General features: G+C 38.9%; 1 protein-coding gene across 3 annotated transcripts in view; it reads right to left on the minus strand.

Annotated features, from left to right (window-relative positions):
• LOC150088294 (colorectal mutant cancer protein) overlaps nucleotides 1-15937 on the minus strand; it is a 498699-nt gene that overhangs the window by 85603 nt on the left and 397159 nt on the right. The gene's annotated exons all lie outside the window — the stretch shown is intronic.

Here is a 15937-nt window from a genome sequence, read left to right on the forward strand (position 1 = left end):
TAATTACTTTTGCTACACTTTGAGTTGTTCCTGCTATAAAAGTTGCTTTTATTTTCTGTGTATTCTATCTAATTGTTCTCAGTGGTTATGTTATGTTATTTATGTTTTTATGTTTAAAAGGTCAAGTTAGGAAATAAGGTTTCTAACTTCGTTTGTCACGCCAACATGTCAATCAATATATTGTTCTTGACCTTTTCTACTGCCACGACCGATAACACACAATGTCTGTTTACCGAGAATGCAGGGAGAAACTGCAGTAGCGACAAACCAGTTTGTCCGGCAAGTTCCCGTAATTTGTCATGATTCTTGTGTTGGCTCTCTTTACTTTAGCTGCTTTTCTTTTTCTCTCTGTACCTGCAGTATCTTCACCAGCACACTTCCTTTTCACATCGTTTACAAGTGTTTTACTCATTCTTAGGAAATAAAGCACAATTACAGAATAAAAAGAACAAAAATGAAGAGGCACATTTTATACACACAAACAAAGCAGAGCACATGTAGCAACTGAGTAAACAACACAATAAGTGTTGCATTCGGCTGTTGTGATTCCGCCGCATTCAATTGCCATTTCTTGTTTGTAAATGCAAAGCCAAATCATGCATAAGTGAATTCGGTTCGTGTTATATGTGACATCATTCTCCCACTTATAAATCGTGTAGTGTAAATATGTCTCTTCAATTCTTATACAAGGACTGTATGTACTGTGACTAACTCTGCTCTCAAGGGCTGTTTCAGAGTCCAATAACAAGGATTAGCTATAATGTCATGAGAAATCTGCCAATCAGTACTAAATCATATCTGGTGAGTATGGGCTTGGCACACCCAGGGTCCTGAGCTGGATATCATCATTCTTCTCTTTCTTGGTGATTCCTCTCTCTCTCTCTCTCTCTCAGGGTAACTCTGGAATTTTTTTTGGCTGGTGCAGCATAAGCCTCAGGCTTCCTTGCACCATATGGCTAATAATAATAACCAGATTTTGTAGACAATGGAAAGTTGCCCGATTTATAAGCCCACATTTTCCTATTTCAATTCTTTTCATTTCAGAAGTACTCAGACCCTATTGAAGCAGCTTGTAAATCAACAGGAAGAATGCACCCAAAGAACCAAGAAAGATACTCAAAACAGCAACCCCCTACTACAAGTGGAGTAAAAAATCTCCACCACAACAAAGCTATATACTATTGCTCTTTGAGAAATTTGTCTTTAAGAGAAGTGAAAGGAACTTCAAATAAGTAAGAATCCATTTCAGCTCCTTGTTCACAAGTTAACCAGCCAAACATGTTAAAACTATTTACTTCCCAACTGCTGCTGGAGCTCTGCAAGAAGCTAATGAAACTTGCTTAGTGGATTTGTTTGGCACCAATACATGTTAACTGTGCAACCAACATGACCCAAAAAAATTCAGCTGATTCAGTGTATTTGAGGAGAACATGCTTAAGTAAATGAAAATAAAATGACTTACTCTAACTCAATCACTTACTGTTGCATCTTACCCTTACTGTTGCATCAGTGTGTTATACTAAAACAAAAGGCTCAAGCTAATGGAAGTACTGTGGCTCAGAGGAGAACTGAGGGGGGCAGTTGCCTTCTGAATCACAGCCTTCTAAAATGCACAGCTTGCATGATGTTTGTAGAGCATTCAGGTACGGGACATGATATTGCCATGGGGGATGTCTTTGTGTGTGCGCGATGCAAGGAGTGTATCGAAATCAGGCAACAACTCAGCCTATATGGGCCTATATGAGAGCTTGAAGGACAGGGTGGATGCCCTTGAAGGAACTAAATTGAGGGGCCCATCAAGCTCTCAGCTGCCCACATCAACGCCAGAGCTTGCACTTGGTCGTCACACAACACAGCGGCAACCCCCAAGGCAGAATGCGCTGGTCGCAAAGGAACTAGTAGTTGTTGGTGACTCTATTGTCAGGGAAACGGGGAACATGTTTTGTAAAAAGGATAGGTGGAACAGGACCAGGGTATGTCTGCCAGGGGCAAAGGTTGATGACGTTGTAGAGCAGATATTATCTTTTAAGGGCACAAAAGGTGATATAGTTGTACACGTTGGCACTAATGATATCAAGAGTAGGAGACCGGCAGAATTGCTTAACAAGTACAGGTCACTGTTGAACAAAAGCCGAGAATTAGGGTTGAATTTGAAAGTGTCTGCAATTCTGCCCAGACACGATAGGAGGGAGTATATGATGAGAGCCTTGTCGATCAATTCGGCACTGGAAAGATTGTGCAAGGCTCAAGGGGTAGAATTTTTTTCAGCCTGGACTGTACTTGTTAACAGGAGAGATTGCTTCTACAGGGATGGGTGCACTTAAATAGAAAGGGTGCAAGAATATTTGCTGATGCTATCGAGGCAGTGTTAGGTGGGTCGGAAAACTGCTAGCTTGGGGGGATACAAAGACGAATAGATTAACAGTAGCCACTGGCAGAGGTGAAAGAGATTCTTGCACTGCTTCTATTGGAATGAGCAGAAGCCTGAAAAACAAGATTCAGGATATTTCAGGGACTGCTGGGAGTCATTGCGGTACAAGTAAACACATGGGTTGTGTTAGGGTAGCTAAGAATAGAAATAGGTGCATGTATACTTGCGTGTACACCAATGCTAGGAGTTTAGTAAATAAATTGGATGAATTTGAGGTATTGCTCAAAACATCAAAGGCAGATATTGTTGGGATATCAGAGACGTGGTGTCACACAGATATAAGGGATGCAGAACTGGAATTTGGGGAGTACAACGTCTACAGAAAGGATAGACTGGATAGGAAGGGAGGAGGGGTTATGCTATTAGTTAAGAAATACATAAAATCCAAGGAAGTGAAGCCAGTCGACATCGCTGGACAGTGCAGTGTCGAGTCAGTTTAGTGTGACATAAGCATTGGGAGATCAAAATTAAGAGTAGGAGTTTACTATAGGCCTAATGACTCTGATGAGTATAATAAGAAACTGTACAGGGAAATAGAGTGGGCCGGTAAATCAGAGAGTCTTATAATGGGAGATTTTAATTTCCCAGATATTGACTGGAATTTGTGGGTTGGTCACTCACACACTAGCAAGGCTTTTGTGGATTTATTGGATGATTGTTTTCTACATCAGCATGTTCGGGAGGCAACTAGAGGGAGGAATACTCTTGATTTGATTATCAGCAGTGATTCTTCATGCATTAAGAATCTGCAGATAAATGAACCACTAGGTGGCAGTGATCACAGTGTGCTGAAGTGGGATTTACTCAAAGAGGTAACTACCAATTAGGGGTAAAGGGAAGGGTTATTGCTTTTGTAAAGGCGACTACGATGGACTGAGACAGTATTTAAATTCTATACAGTGGGACCAACTGATGATGTTACCAACAGCAAATGCAAAATGGGAAGCATTCAAAGAACTTATCTTGGAAGCTACTAGGCTTTACATACCAACTAAGAAATACTGTTCAAGGTTTAGGCCTAAATGGATGTCAGATGAACTGATGAGCATATGGCAGAGAAGAAACATGCATGGGATACATACAAATTAACACATGACACAGAAGCCTATGATAGATACAAGTTGATCTGTAACCAAGTTACAAAGGAGGTTAGGCAGGCGAAGGCAGATTACGAGAAATCTTTGGCAAGGGATGCAAAGAAAAACAGCAAAGAGTTCTTTACTTATGTAAACTCTAGAAGGAAGGGGATGAATCAGATTGGTCCACTTGATATCGATGGGTCAACTGTTGATCCTGCTCAGGTAGCTAACAAACTAAATGAATATTTTGCATCCACATTCACACATGAGGAGTTATTTAGCGAGGGGAAAGCCAGAGGTGTATTCAACTCTAGCAGTAAGCTAGAGAATCTTGTAATAACTGAGAGTAAAGTGGAGGAGAAATTGTTGAAGATAAACCCAAGAAAGGCACCCGGGGTGGATGGGATCTATCCAGTTATATTAAAGGAGGCAGCAAAGGAAGTAAGCAAACCCTTAGCCATAATTATGAGAGCTTCCTTGGACTCAGGGGAGGTACCCACAGACTGGAGATGTGCAAATGTGACCCCAATTCACAAAGGAGGATCAAAGGCTGACACAAGTAATTATAGACCTGTGAGTTTAACTTCTGTTCCAGGAAAATTAATGGAGGCACTAGTTAAAGAAGCACTGCAGGATCATTTAGACAAGACTTCAGTTATAGCTTGGACACAGCATGGTTTTGTTAAGGGGAAGTCCTGCCTGACCAATTTGATTGGATACTATGATGCAGTCACAAAGGAACTGGATGCAGGGAATAACTTTGATATTATATACTTCGATCTTAGAAAGGCTTTTGATACTGTTGCACATGGAAGACTGCTGCACAAATTGGAGCAGTGTGACATTGGAGGCAATTTGCTGCTGTGGATAAAGGAGTGGCTGAGGGGGAGAAGACAGAGAGTGGTAATCAATGGACACTGCTCGTCGTGGACTAATGTTATTAGTGGAGTCCCTCAGAGCTCAGTGTTGGGTCCATTATTGTTTTCTGTATTTATAAATGATATTGATGATGGTATATCAAGCTTAATGTCGAAGTTTGCAGACGATACAAAGGTAGGCAGGGTTGTCAAGGACACTACTGACACTATGCTGCTGCAACAGGATCTGGAAAGGTTGAGCAGATGGGCTGAGAGGTGGCAAATGAAGTTTAACATTGACAAATGTAAAGTACTACACATGGGGAAACAGCAACCCCAGAGCAACGTATCAACTCTGTGGTACTACACTGACAGTGGTAGAGAATGAAAGGGACCTGGGGGTGGTTGTGCAGGCAGATATGAAGTTCTCTGAGCAGTGCAGACGGGCTGCAAGAGTAGCTCATGGTGTATTGTCAATGATATATAGGAATTTTTCTAGCAGGGATAAGGAGGTGATTATTCCCTTGTATAAGGCAATGGTCAGGCCACACCTAGAGTACTGTATACAGGTCTGGAGGCCTCATTTCAAGAAGGATGTAGAGCTGCTGGAACGAATACAGAGAAGGGCAACAAGATTAGTGAATGGAACAAAGGGGTGCTCTTACGAAGAAAGGCTTAAGTTTTGCAAATTACAGTGTCTGGAGCCTAGGCACCAGCGAGGTGATCTGATAGAGGTGTGTAAAGCCTTGAATGGTTTGAGCATGCTCAATGCTGATGGAATTCTTCCTCTCGCTCAGAATAATCACCTGAGAGGGCATCAATTCAAATTGAGGAAAGACAGATGTAGGATAGATGTGCGGAAATTTGCCTTTAGCCAGCGGGTGGTTGGTTGGTGGAACAGAACTCCATACCTTGTCGTGGAAGTTGATAGCCTAAATAAGTTTAAGGCTCTGCTGGACAGGTATTTTGAACGAACAGAGGGGTGAAGTGGAAGCGTTTTTTTTTTTTTTTTTTGGCTGATGCTGCATAAGCTTGCTTTCTTGCATCAAATGCCTCTACTAATGCTAATGCTAATACTAGTTTGGCAGTTTAATAGTGTTCTTTTTTTTTAAAAAATTGTTTTAACAATATTTAAAAACTCAGGTGGAAATTCAAATTAAAATAGAAATGATCTTTTACACACATATGTATACACATATATACTCATGATATTGAAATATTAATAGAATTAATGAATACAGACTAATCTGTAATAAACAAATACCATTATGAAAGTATCTACACTCAGCGTCAGAAAAAGTGACCAACACCAAAAGAATTAATGAAATACTATGAAAATTACCTTCTTGGTACATATGATGATATGTGCAAAGCGCAAATGTTAAAACAGAGTTTATGTTACAAACAAAAATAAGAATGATACAGAGCCACCAGGTAGTAAAGTTTGATACATGTTATGATTAATTGCAAAATAAAAAGATCAAATACTGGAGAGTCTCCTAAGATGCCAAAAGACCACATGTCAAGCAATCCAATTAAATAGTTTTAATGGGATAGGAAGTTGCATCCACCATGGAAATCCACAGCAGAATTGAACAGGCGGCCACTGCGTTCGCCTCGCTCAAATGGTGTCTGTGGAAGAGGACCAACATTTCCACAAAGACTAAAATCCGACTCTTCCGGACTTTGATTCTGCCCATTCTTCTTTACGGATCGGAAACATGGATTTGTCTCAAGTTAGATTTGAACAAACTTGAGGTATTCCAAATGCGATGTCTGCGGCAGATCTTTGGCATCTCTCTTCGCGACCGCATCACTAATGATACCATCCGCGCCAGATGCCAACAGCAACCAACCATTGCCGACCAAATCCAGAAGCGAAGGCTTAGATGGTTTGGCCACGTATGTAGAATGGGCACGAACAGAATACCATCCAGACTCCTTTGGAGACAACGACCCACCCAATGGAGCATCCAACGGACCGCGCCTAGGAAAACGTGGGCCAAGCAAGTGGAAAATGACTTGAAGAGCCGACATCTCGACCTTAACCAGGCCAGGACTGACGCCATTGATCGTAAGGTATGGAAGAACATCACAGAGCAAGTCCGAAACCCTGCGGCACCTACAGCAGCATACTGGTTGCGTGGCCAACCACCTCCCCCAGCTGCCAGCTAAGGACCAAAGAAGAAGAAAAAAGAAGAGAAGAATAGGATCACAATAAGAGGCTCTATGAACACTAAACAAATTGCTGTTCTTATTAGATGGTATATTAATAGGTCAGTTTGTTGATCTTGGCATCAGTGGTTTAGCAAAAGACACCAAGTATATTCAAACCAGGTTCTGAGACATCCAAACATACATATCATGAGGACCCTCATAATTTGATGGCATGTTGTAGCCAAGAGATTATTGTCATCTGTAATCCTTGAATCACCAAGGAACATGAAAGTGTATCCAGGTTACACTTTCATGTTCAGCCTTTGATTTGAAATCAGAATTGACTAATCCCTCTCATCAATGGTAATATCAGCTTTTACACCTGAGGTGTAAAAGCTGACAATCCAGTTTCAATTTATTTGCAAAATATGAGAGAGGTCAAAAGGCACATATTCATACTAGCATATTTCTAATACAACAGCTTCAAACTAGAAAAATTTCAAACTTTCATATAAGGGTTTTTTTTTAATAAAAATTTTAAACATGAAAGGTATTAGAACCTACAGTACTTAGTACTATGTATGGGTTGGAGGTTGAGAAGATGAAAGAAGATACTTGTTGATATTAAGACTTCAATTTCAAGAAATATGTGTCAAGGGAGGTTGAAGGAATAATTGACGAAGAAGAAACGTCTCTCCATTCTATGGCCAGAGAGGGGAAAGATTCTATAAGAGATTGGTTATTAAATAACCTACTTGTCCTCTTTTGGGGGGGGAAGAGAGAGAGAGAGAGAGAGAGAGAGAAAATCACCCCAGTTGTGGGAATGATGGTACTGCAGATTTGAGATTTGTATAGTGAGTAGCTGTTCAGAAGAAAAGTAATGCCAAGAGCGAAAGAGAAAACCCAATTTTTTTAGATGTAGAGAAAGCAGTATTTGTGATGTGCTTGTGCCAAGAAAGATTTGAAGTCAGGGTAATCCCTAATAGAGATTATCTTGTCTATAAATCTGAGGGTCATCGAAGTTAAGCACAGAAGCAGAAGAATCCTTTTTGCAAGACACAAGACTGATTTTAGAAGGACTGAAATTAACTAAGTTATCTTTGCTGCACTGGAGAATTACCAAATGAGTATTTAAAGAACTGGTAATGGATATTTGAGAAGATGAAGCTGTCTGTGCAGGGCAAGGTTTCTCAAACTAGAAGGTGGAATGCAACATGCTATCATCATCAAAATTATGGATAAGATTTCCAGGAAATGGAAGATCATTAATATATATGAGGAAGAGAGGGGGACAAAGAACTGAACCAGGGGGAACACTAGCATTAGTGGAGAAACTAGAAGACAGTGAGTCACCTAACATCATTCACAGCAAGCGGACAGAAAGAAAACTGGAAAGCCAATTGCAAAAAAACAGTTGCAAAACCATAAGATGGAAGCTTATTTAGAAGACCTTTATGCCAAACACAATCAAAACCCTTTGAAATATCAAGAGCAACTAACTGAGTTTCACCAATCTCATTTCCTTTCTCTGCACCCATTCCAGCAGATCTACATCCTTTCTAAAATGAGACTGTCCAACCTGTATGTAGTAATCAATATGTGGCCTAACCATTGCCTTATACAATGAGATAATCACCACCTTATCTCTGCTAAGGTTCCTGTATATCATAGACAAAACTCCATGAGCTGTTCTTGGCAGCCTGTCTGTACTGATCAAACAACTTGATATCTAACCACACAATTCCCCCCCCCAAGTCTTTATTCATTTTCCACTACCCTGAGTAGTGCCACACAGTTGAAATGTTAATCTGGGATTACTGCAGGTATATGCAGTACCTTGCATTTGTCAATGTTAAACTTCAATTGCCATTTCTCAGCCATTCGCCTAATTCTTTTAGATCTTGCTGTAGTAGCTTATCCTGATTATTGTCATTAACCACCCTGCCAACCTTTGTATCATCTGGTAACTTACACATTAAGCCTGATATACCTTCATCAATATTATTAATACAGTAAACCCCCGATATTCGCGGTATCTATATTTGCGGTTTCACATATTCGCGATCGCTGATTTAATATAAAATGAAACCTAAAAAAAATGTGAATTTTAAAGCGCCGTGAATATTTTCCGCCATAAAAAAACATGGGCATGGCTAAAATTATCTTTCCCGGTCAAAACAGCGCTCAGTGGGTGGGGGAGAGGGGTAACAAAATCGCAAGTGTGGATGTTTCTCGCTAATCCTTGTTCAGTATGTGTTATGTGCTTGTCATGGACGGTTTCGTCATTTGCTTTTAATTAATTTATATGCTTATAAATTGAATAAATTTATCAATTTATAAATTGATATGCTTATAAATTGAATAAATTTATCAATTTATAAATTGATATGCTTACAAAAGTGATAAATCTACCGTTTTGCAGTGTAAAACAGACTTTTTCGAGTGTGTTAACGGAACAAAGTGACTTTATTTTGGACAAGTTCTTTCTAACCCATACAAAAATATGGCTATGAATAACAAGGGAAATGTGAGAAGATCAAAGAAGGTGATGACATTAGCAAATAAAATTGAGTTATTAGACAAAATTTCTAATGGTGAAAGTGGCAAAACATAAAATCAATGAGTCAACGGATCAATCAAAAAATTGGAAGAAAAAATCCGCCGTACTGTTCGTGAAAATGCACTAATTGCTTCAAAAATTTGCTCTGTAACTCGTGATGTTAAATTAGAAAAAACGGAAAAGGCTTTAAATCTGTGGATAGAAGACCGAACTCAAAATAAAATTCCGTTAAGTTCACTCATCATTCGTGAAAAGGCAAAACTCCTTTATCAACACTTTAGCGAAACTTGGTGATAGCACTGGCAGGATAAGTTTTTTAGCTAGCAAAGGTGCTGGTTTGAAAGATTTGTTTGAACTTTCTAATAAATATTACATTTAATATTAAATTATTTCTTATTTTCATTTTGATTTTTCACTATGTACTGTCTGTGTACATAGTCATATTATGAAGGTACATATAATACGTACATAGACAAAATTTTAGACTAGTTTTTCTTATATATTTCATACTTTGGAACGGAACCCCTTTATTACTATGGGAGCCATAACTCAGTATTCGCGTTTTCGGTATTCGTGACATTTCTGAGGAACGTAACGCCCGCAAATAGCGGGGGTTTACTGTAATTATAGAAATCAACAATGGGCACAGCATTGAACCCTGGGTAGAATTCCACTAATAACATTAGTCCATGCAGTGTCCATTAATAACTACTCTCTGTCTTCTCTAACTCAACCGTCCCTTTATCCTGAGCAGTAACGTTCCCTTAATGCTACACTGCTCAATTTGTACGGCATACTTTTATGTGCAACAGTATCAAAAACTTTCCTAAAATTCAAGTATTTGATATGTTTATGTATATGTTTGCCTTTAGTCAGCAGGTAGTTGATTGGTGGAACACACTTCCATCTTTTGTTGTGGAAGTTGATAGCCTAAATAAATTTAAGGCTGAGCTGGACAGGTATTTGGAACGAACGCAGGGGTGAAATGGGAGTGGTTTTTTTGGCTGATGCTGCATAAGCTTGCTTTCTTGCATCATATGCCTCTACTAATGCTAATATCAATATTATTTTTTGCATCACATTATCCAATCAGATTAGTTAGACAAGTTGACCCTTAACAAATCAATGCCATGAATGCAGCATAACTGTACTGTTGTCTAGATGCCTGCATTACTTCTTTATTATCAGAGACTCCATTATTTTTTGTGGAACAGAAGTTAAGCTATCAGGTCTGTACTTACTCGTCACCTTTTGATTCCTCTTTTTGAACTGGGGATACATTCACACATCACTGATTCACAGGACCTCTTATGAATCCAAAGATGCTCTCATAATTATGGGTAAGGGTTTGTTTACCTCCTTTGCTGACTCCCTTAATGTAAGTGGACAGATCCCATCCATCTCAGGTGCCTTTTTTATGTAATGAGTCAACAATTTCTCTTTCACTACCTCTGACTTTTCACTAAATCATTTAGCTCCCTGTTACATTTTGATGAGCTGGTATTCCCCTCCCCACTTTCAATGGTTCACCTGATAGAAAGCTTATAATCTGTACTACAGTGCAAATTAAGTGCAGGAATATAGCAGGATTTACCGAAGGAACTGGAGAAATTCATTTAAATTTACTTTGTGTTCTATTATTGGAGATTTCTGTAAGTTCAAAAAGTGCAATATCTGATTTCTGAGATGTTTGTGTGGATGTTTGATTAAAACAAGTTTAACAGTGAGCTTTGTTTGAAAAAAGAACACTAATGAGGGATTTGACCTATGTGTAAATGGAGGTTGGTAAGTTTATTTGTTTGCAGATTTTTTAGAGCACTGGCATCACAGCGTACCACACAAATGGTAAGCAGTAGGGTATTTGATTATAGATAGAGATAAAATTGTAAAACTTTTATCAGAAAAGTATTTCTTTTGTTTTCTTAGCCAAAGGTGAAGGTCTGAGAAATTTTTTTCATTATTCAAAAGTGAGGTAAGTGTACGTGGGACTTACTGGTAGCCGGAGTGAGGAGATTCTGGTGTTGTCTTGCATATTTTTTACATTCAACAAGGATAGGTCTCACTGTAACCAATGTTTAGAATGATATACCGGGAGTGGGGAAATCATCTGCTCTTAAAAGATAAGCACAAGTAATATTCACAGATGAGCTAATAATATCTTCTGTTTTTGATTTAGTTGGAAGCATGACGAGCAGTGTTCAAGGGTTAGTTTGATACTTCAAAGCTTGTTGTTTTGCTGACTTTGTCAGATTAATTGCCACTGAGACAATGATTTTTCTCAGATTACTAGTCTATAGTCTTGGCATTGAACTTTCCAAATGTCATCAGATGGTGAGAGCCAATTTTGCAGACATGTTGGCTAATTCATTTTCTGGAATTGTCATATGTCGAGGTGCCCAACAGATGAATGTGCCTTTTCCCAGTTCAGTTAAGCTATTCAAGGAGGTGGTTATCTCCTTCAAATCTAGATAAGAGATGTTCATGGTGTTTTTCAGGGACTGGAATGAACTTAAGGAATCTGAGAAAATTATACTATTTTGCATGTTGGAAAACTAAATCCATATCAGGACCACTTGTATCACCATTATTTCTGCTGAAAATAGGCCAGTGTGGAATTTGGAGAAACTGTGGCTATTCCAACATGGGCGTTGGAATAGCCACAGTTGTTTGATCCATCTGTATGCACTGCAATGAAGTTGAGGAACAGAGGATGTTCAGTTGTAAGAAATTTTCCTTGTGTAGTGCAGATTTTATTCCACATATGAAAGTATAAATTACAGGTGGAGTCAAAGTGGAGGGGTATTTGCAAGATTACCAAACTCCAGGTGCTCACAGCTGGTGAGTATGGGCTTGGCACAACCAGGGTCCTGAGCTGGATATCATCATTCTTCTCTTTCTTGGTGATTCCCTTCTGTTTTTCTTTCTCTCTCAGGGTAACTCAGAAATTTTTTTTTGGCTGGTGCAGTATAAGCCTCAGGCTTCCTTGTACCCTATGGCTAATAATAATAATTATCAGTAAGATATAATTCTGCTTTCTGCTAACAGTTCTTTGATTCACATGCATAAGAGATGGTTAGCAGTATGATAATTCTGATATAACGTGTTGTTATGAGCAGTTAAAACCACCTGCCAGTTCAGTTGTTTACATATATAATTTTATTTAAGCATTTTATATAGATTTAATTTTATATGCATAGAGTAATTTAAGTTTTCTTCTGATAAAGAGAGGTAATTTGTATGCGTTGGCATAGAGACTGTGTATTACTGATAAATGACATGCTCCTAGTGCAATACATATTGCACTATGATGAGCCAGGATAATACACTGGATCTCGCTGAGCTATATAGTATTAACAGTGTTAAATGATGCAAAAAAAGCAAGCTTATACAGCAACAACAAACACTTTACCTGTCCATCCCCTCTAACTGTTCGTCTAGTTCTTCCTTGAATTTATACAAACTACCCACTTCCATAACAAGCAAGTTTGTTCAAACAATCAACTATCCACTAGCTGAAAGAAAATATCCAAACTTCTATCTTGCAACCATCTTTCCCCCAAATTTTGACATAAAATTAACCCAAAAGGTTAATTTTATGTCAAAATCAAGCTCTAAGAAACGGACACTATTTTTAACTGGGTTGATCTGCGCTTTCTGCCTGAGTTCGGGATCAAGATGGAGATTCCTTTTCCTGCAAAAATGTATACATACAGTCTTTTGTGTGAAAATTCTGTATCCATTTCTTTCTGTCCATTTTATTACTTTGTTTATGGTTACTTGTAATTGTCATTCTATTGTCCTCATATGCTGCACTTGATAAGAAATTCTGAAGTCATCTGCATAAACAGTTGTAATGATGTTGGCTGGTATTTGTTCTATTATTGTGATGAAGTGGACTGCAAAAAGTGTGGCACTGTACGGATCCTTGAGGTAACCCTTCTTCCTGAGAGTATGTTCAGCATTAAGTATGTTATTAAGTCGAACTTGGAATGTTCAATTTTTAAGAAAATTGATTATGTATAGAGGTAGGTGTCCTCTAAGACCAAGTTGATGTAGTCCTCTAAGGACACCATAGCACCATGTAGTATCATATGGTTTCTCAATATCAAAATTAACTATGACGATGTTGTTTTCTGAGGAAAGTGTTTCTTACCTGATTTTCCAGATGTATATGTACAATAACGTAGAGCGATTTTTCTGAAAACCATATTGTGAGATTGAGAAGGTTATTGCTTTCTAGATACCACATTAGACTATTATTGACAATTTTCTCCAAGATCTTGCCAAGCAGCTGGTCAAAGGTATAGGGCAATAGTTCTGTGGGTCTGATTGGTCTTTTCCCTGCTTCGGGAAAGCCAGTATTATTGCATGGTGCCATCGGTCTGGAAATGTATCCTCAAGGTATATCTTATTAAATAAATCTAATGTAGCTAATTGAGATTGTTCATCTAATCGTTGTATCATTGCCTAATTTATTTCATCGGGACCAACTGCGTTGTGTTTCGTCTGTAGCAGGGTTTGTTTTAATTCTGCTACCAGGCAAGTTGTATTGTTCATAGTGATTGGTGGAAAATTTTAGGTTTATTTTTTCGGCCTCCTTGTAAGTTTTGAAAGCAGTTGAGTATGCACAACTGGCAGATGTATTGGCAAAGTGAGCACGCTGAGCATGTTGACTATATCTGAGGTATTTGTGACTAACTGTCCTTTCCAATTTAGTAATGGCGATGGATTTATTTGAGAATTGTTTGTCATTCTTCTGATCTTCCAGATAGGTGTAGCAGGTGTGGAACTGGTTATAGTGTATGCAAATTTGAATCCAACTTGCTTTTTTGCTGATTTTGTGCATTCTCCAGACCTTGGTTCTAGCTCTTTTGAATTCTATCAGATTGTCCGTTGTTGGATTTTGGCGAAAGTGATTCCAGGCTCTATTTCTCACTTTTTTAGCTCGTTGGCACTCACTGTTCCAACATGGTTTTGAATATATTCTAATGTTAGAAGACGTTTTAGGTATTGTCTTTTCTGCTGCTTGAAGAATGGTATTTGTGACAGAATCCACTGCTGTCCACTGATTCTTGTTTAATGGCATTCTGGTCTAGTCTTGCTAGTATTCTGAAGGTTTCAAAGTCTGCATTATATATTTTCCATCTAGGATGCCTGGTGGCTTGGCATGGGGTTTTCTTTGTAATTTTCAAAATTATGGGGTTATTGCTCAACAGGTTCTCATGCACAATCCATTGGATCTTCAGGAACGGTATTGGGGAACAGACTGTTAGATCTAACGCAGAGCTGCTTTTTGATGGCAGGTGGAAATATGTGTGTGCGTGTGTTTACCAATTTGTTTACCCTTCTGATCTATTTTGGGATCGTCCCAAAGTGGGTGATGCCCATTTAGGTCACCTAAATTGCAAAACGGAGATGGTAGGTGAGCTATCAGCTCTTCAAAATCTTGACAAGGAAATATACACCAATGAGCCAAAAGATGCTCAATTGGATTGATGTCTGGGGAATTTGGAGGCAGGGCAATACCTGGAAGTCTTCTTCATGTTGCACGAACCAGTCTCGAACAATCCGGGCAGTGGCATGGCGCATTATCCTGCTGAAAGACGGCACTGCCAGAGGGGAAGACCACTGCCATGAAAGGGTGTACCCGGCAGCAATAATGTTTAGGTAGGTGGTAGATGTCAGAGTGCCCTGATGACTGGGCCCAGGGTATCCCAGCAGAACATTGCCCAAAGCATGATATTGCCACCAGCAGCTTGTTTTCGTCCCACGGTGCATCCAAGCACAATCACGTCCCCAGGTAAACGATGCACACATACCTGGCCATCCACATGGTGCAACAGGAAACACGATTCATCAGACCAGACAACCTTCTTCCAATCACTCAAGGTCCAGTTTCGATGCTCGCGTACCCATTATAGGCACTGTCGCTGGTGAACCATGGTTAGCACGGGCACTCGGAGTGGCCTGCAGCTATGCAGCCCCATATTCAGCAGGGTTCAACGTACTGTGCATTGTGTGTGACACATTACTCCCGTCACCAGCATTCCAATTAACAGAGAGGATTTGGGATGTATGGTCTAATATTTCAAGATAGATATCCAGCTTTTACTGATCCAGGTGGTTTTGATGTGTTAAAAGTGAGTATTAGGTTCATGGTGGGAGTGATTTTCCCTTCTTTTTTAATTGTTATCCTTTAAGTTTTAAAATATATATATATATATAAAATGTTTATTGTATACAAAAGTAGTACACTAAACCCTCGCTATTCGCGGGGGTTACGTTCCTGAGAAATATCGCGAATACCGAAAACGCGAATACTGAGTTATGGCTCCCATAGTAATAAAGAGGTTCCGTTCCAAAGTATGAAATATATAAAAAAAACTAGTCTAAAATTTTGTCTATGTATGTATTATATGTACCTTCATAATATGACTGTACATGACAGTACATAGTGAAATGCAAGCGTATGGCATCGAAATGAAAATAAGAAACAATTTAATATTAAATGTAATATTTATTAGAAATTTCAAACAAATCTTTCAAATCAGCGCCTTTGCTAGCAAAAAAAAAAAACTTATCCCGCCAGTGCTATCACCAGTTTCGCTAAAGTGTTGATAAAGAAGTTTTGCCTTTTCACGAATGATGAGTGAACTTAACGGAATTTTATTTTGAATTCGGTCTGCTATCCACAGATTTAAAGCTTTTCCATTTTTTTAAATTTAACATCACGAGTTACAGAGCAAATTTTTGAAGCAATTAGCGCGGTTTCACGGACACTACGGCAGATTTTTTCTTCCGATTACTTGATTGATCGTACTGTTGACTCATTGATTTTATAATGTTTTGCCAC

The sequence above is a fragment of the Mastigoproctus giganteus genome, chromosome 3 (assembly GCF_048544385.1).
Source record: "Mastigoproctus giganteus isolate SK-2022 chromosome 3, ASM4854438v1, whole genome shotgun sequence".
Taxonomy (NCBI): domain Eukaryota; kingdom Metazoa; phylum Arthropoda; class Arachnida; order Uropygi; family Thelyphonidae; genus Mastigoproctus; species Mastigoproctus giganteus.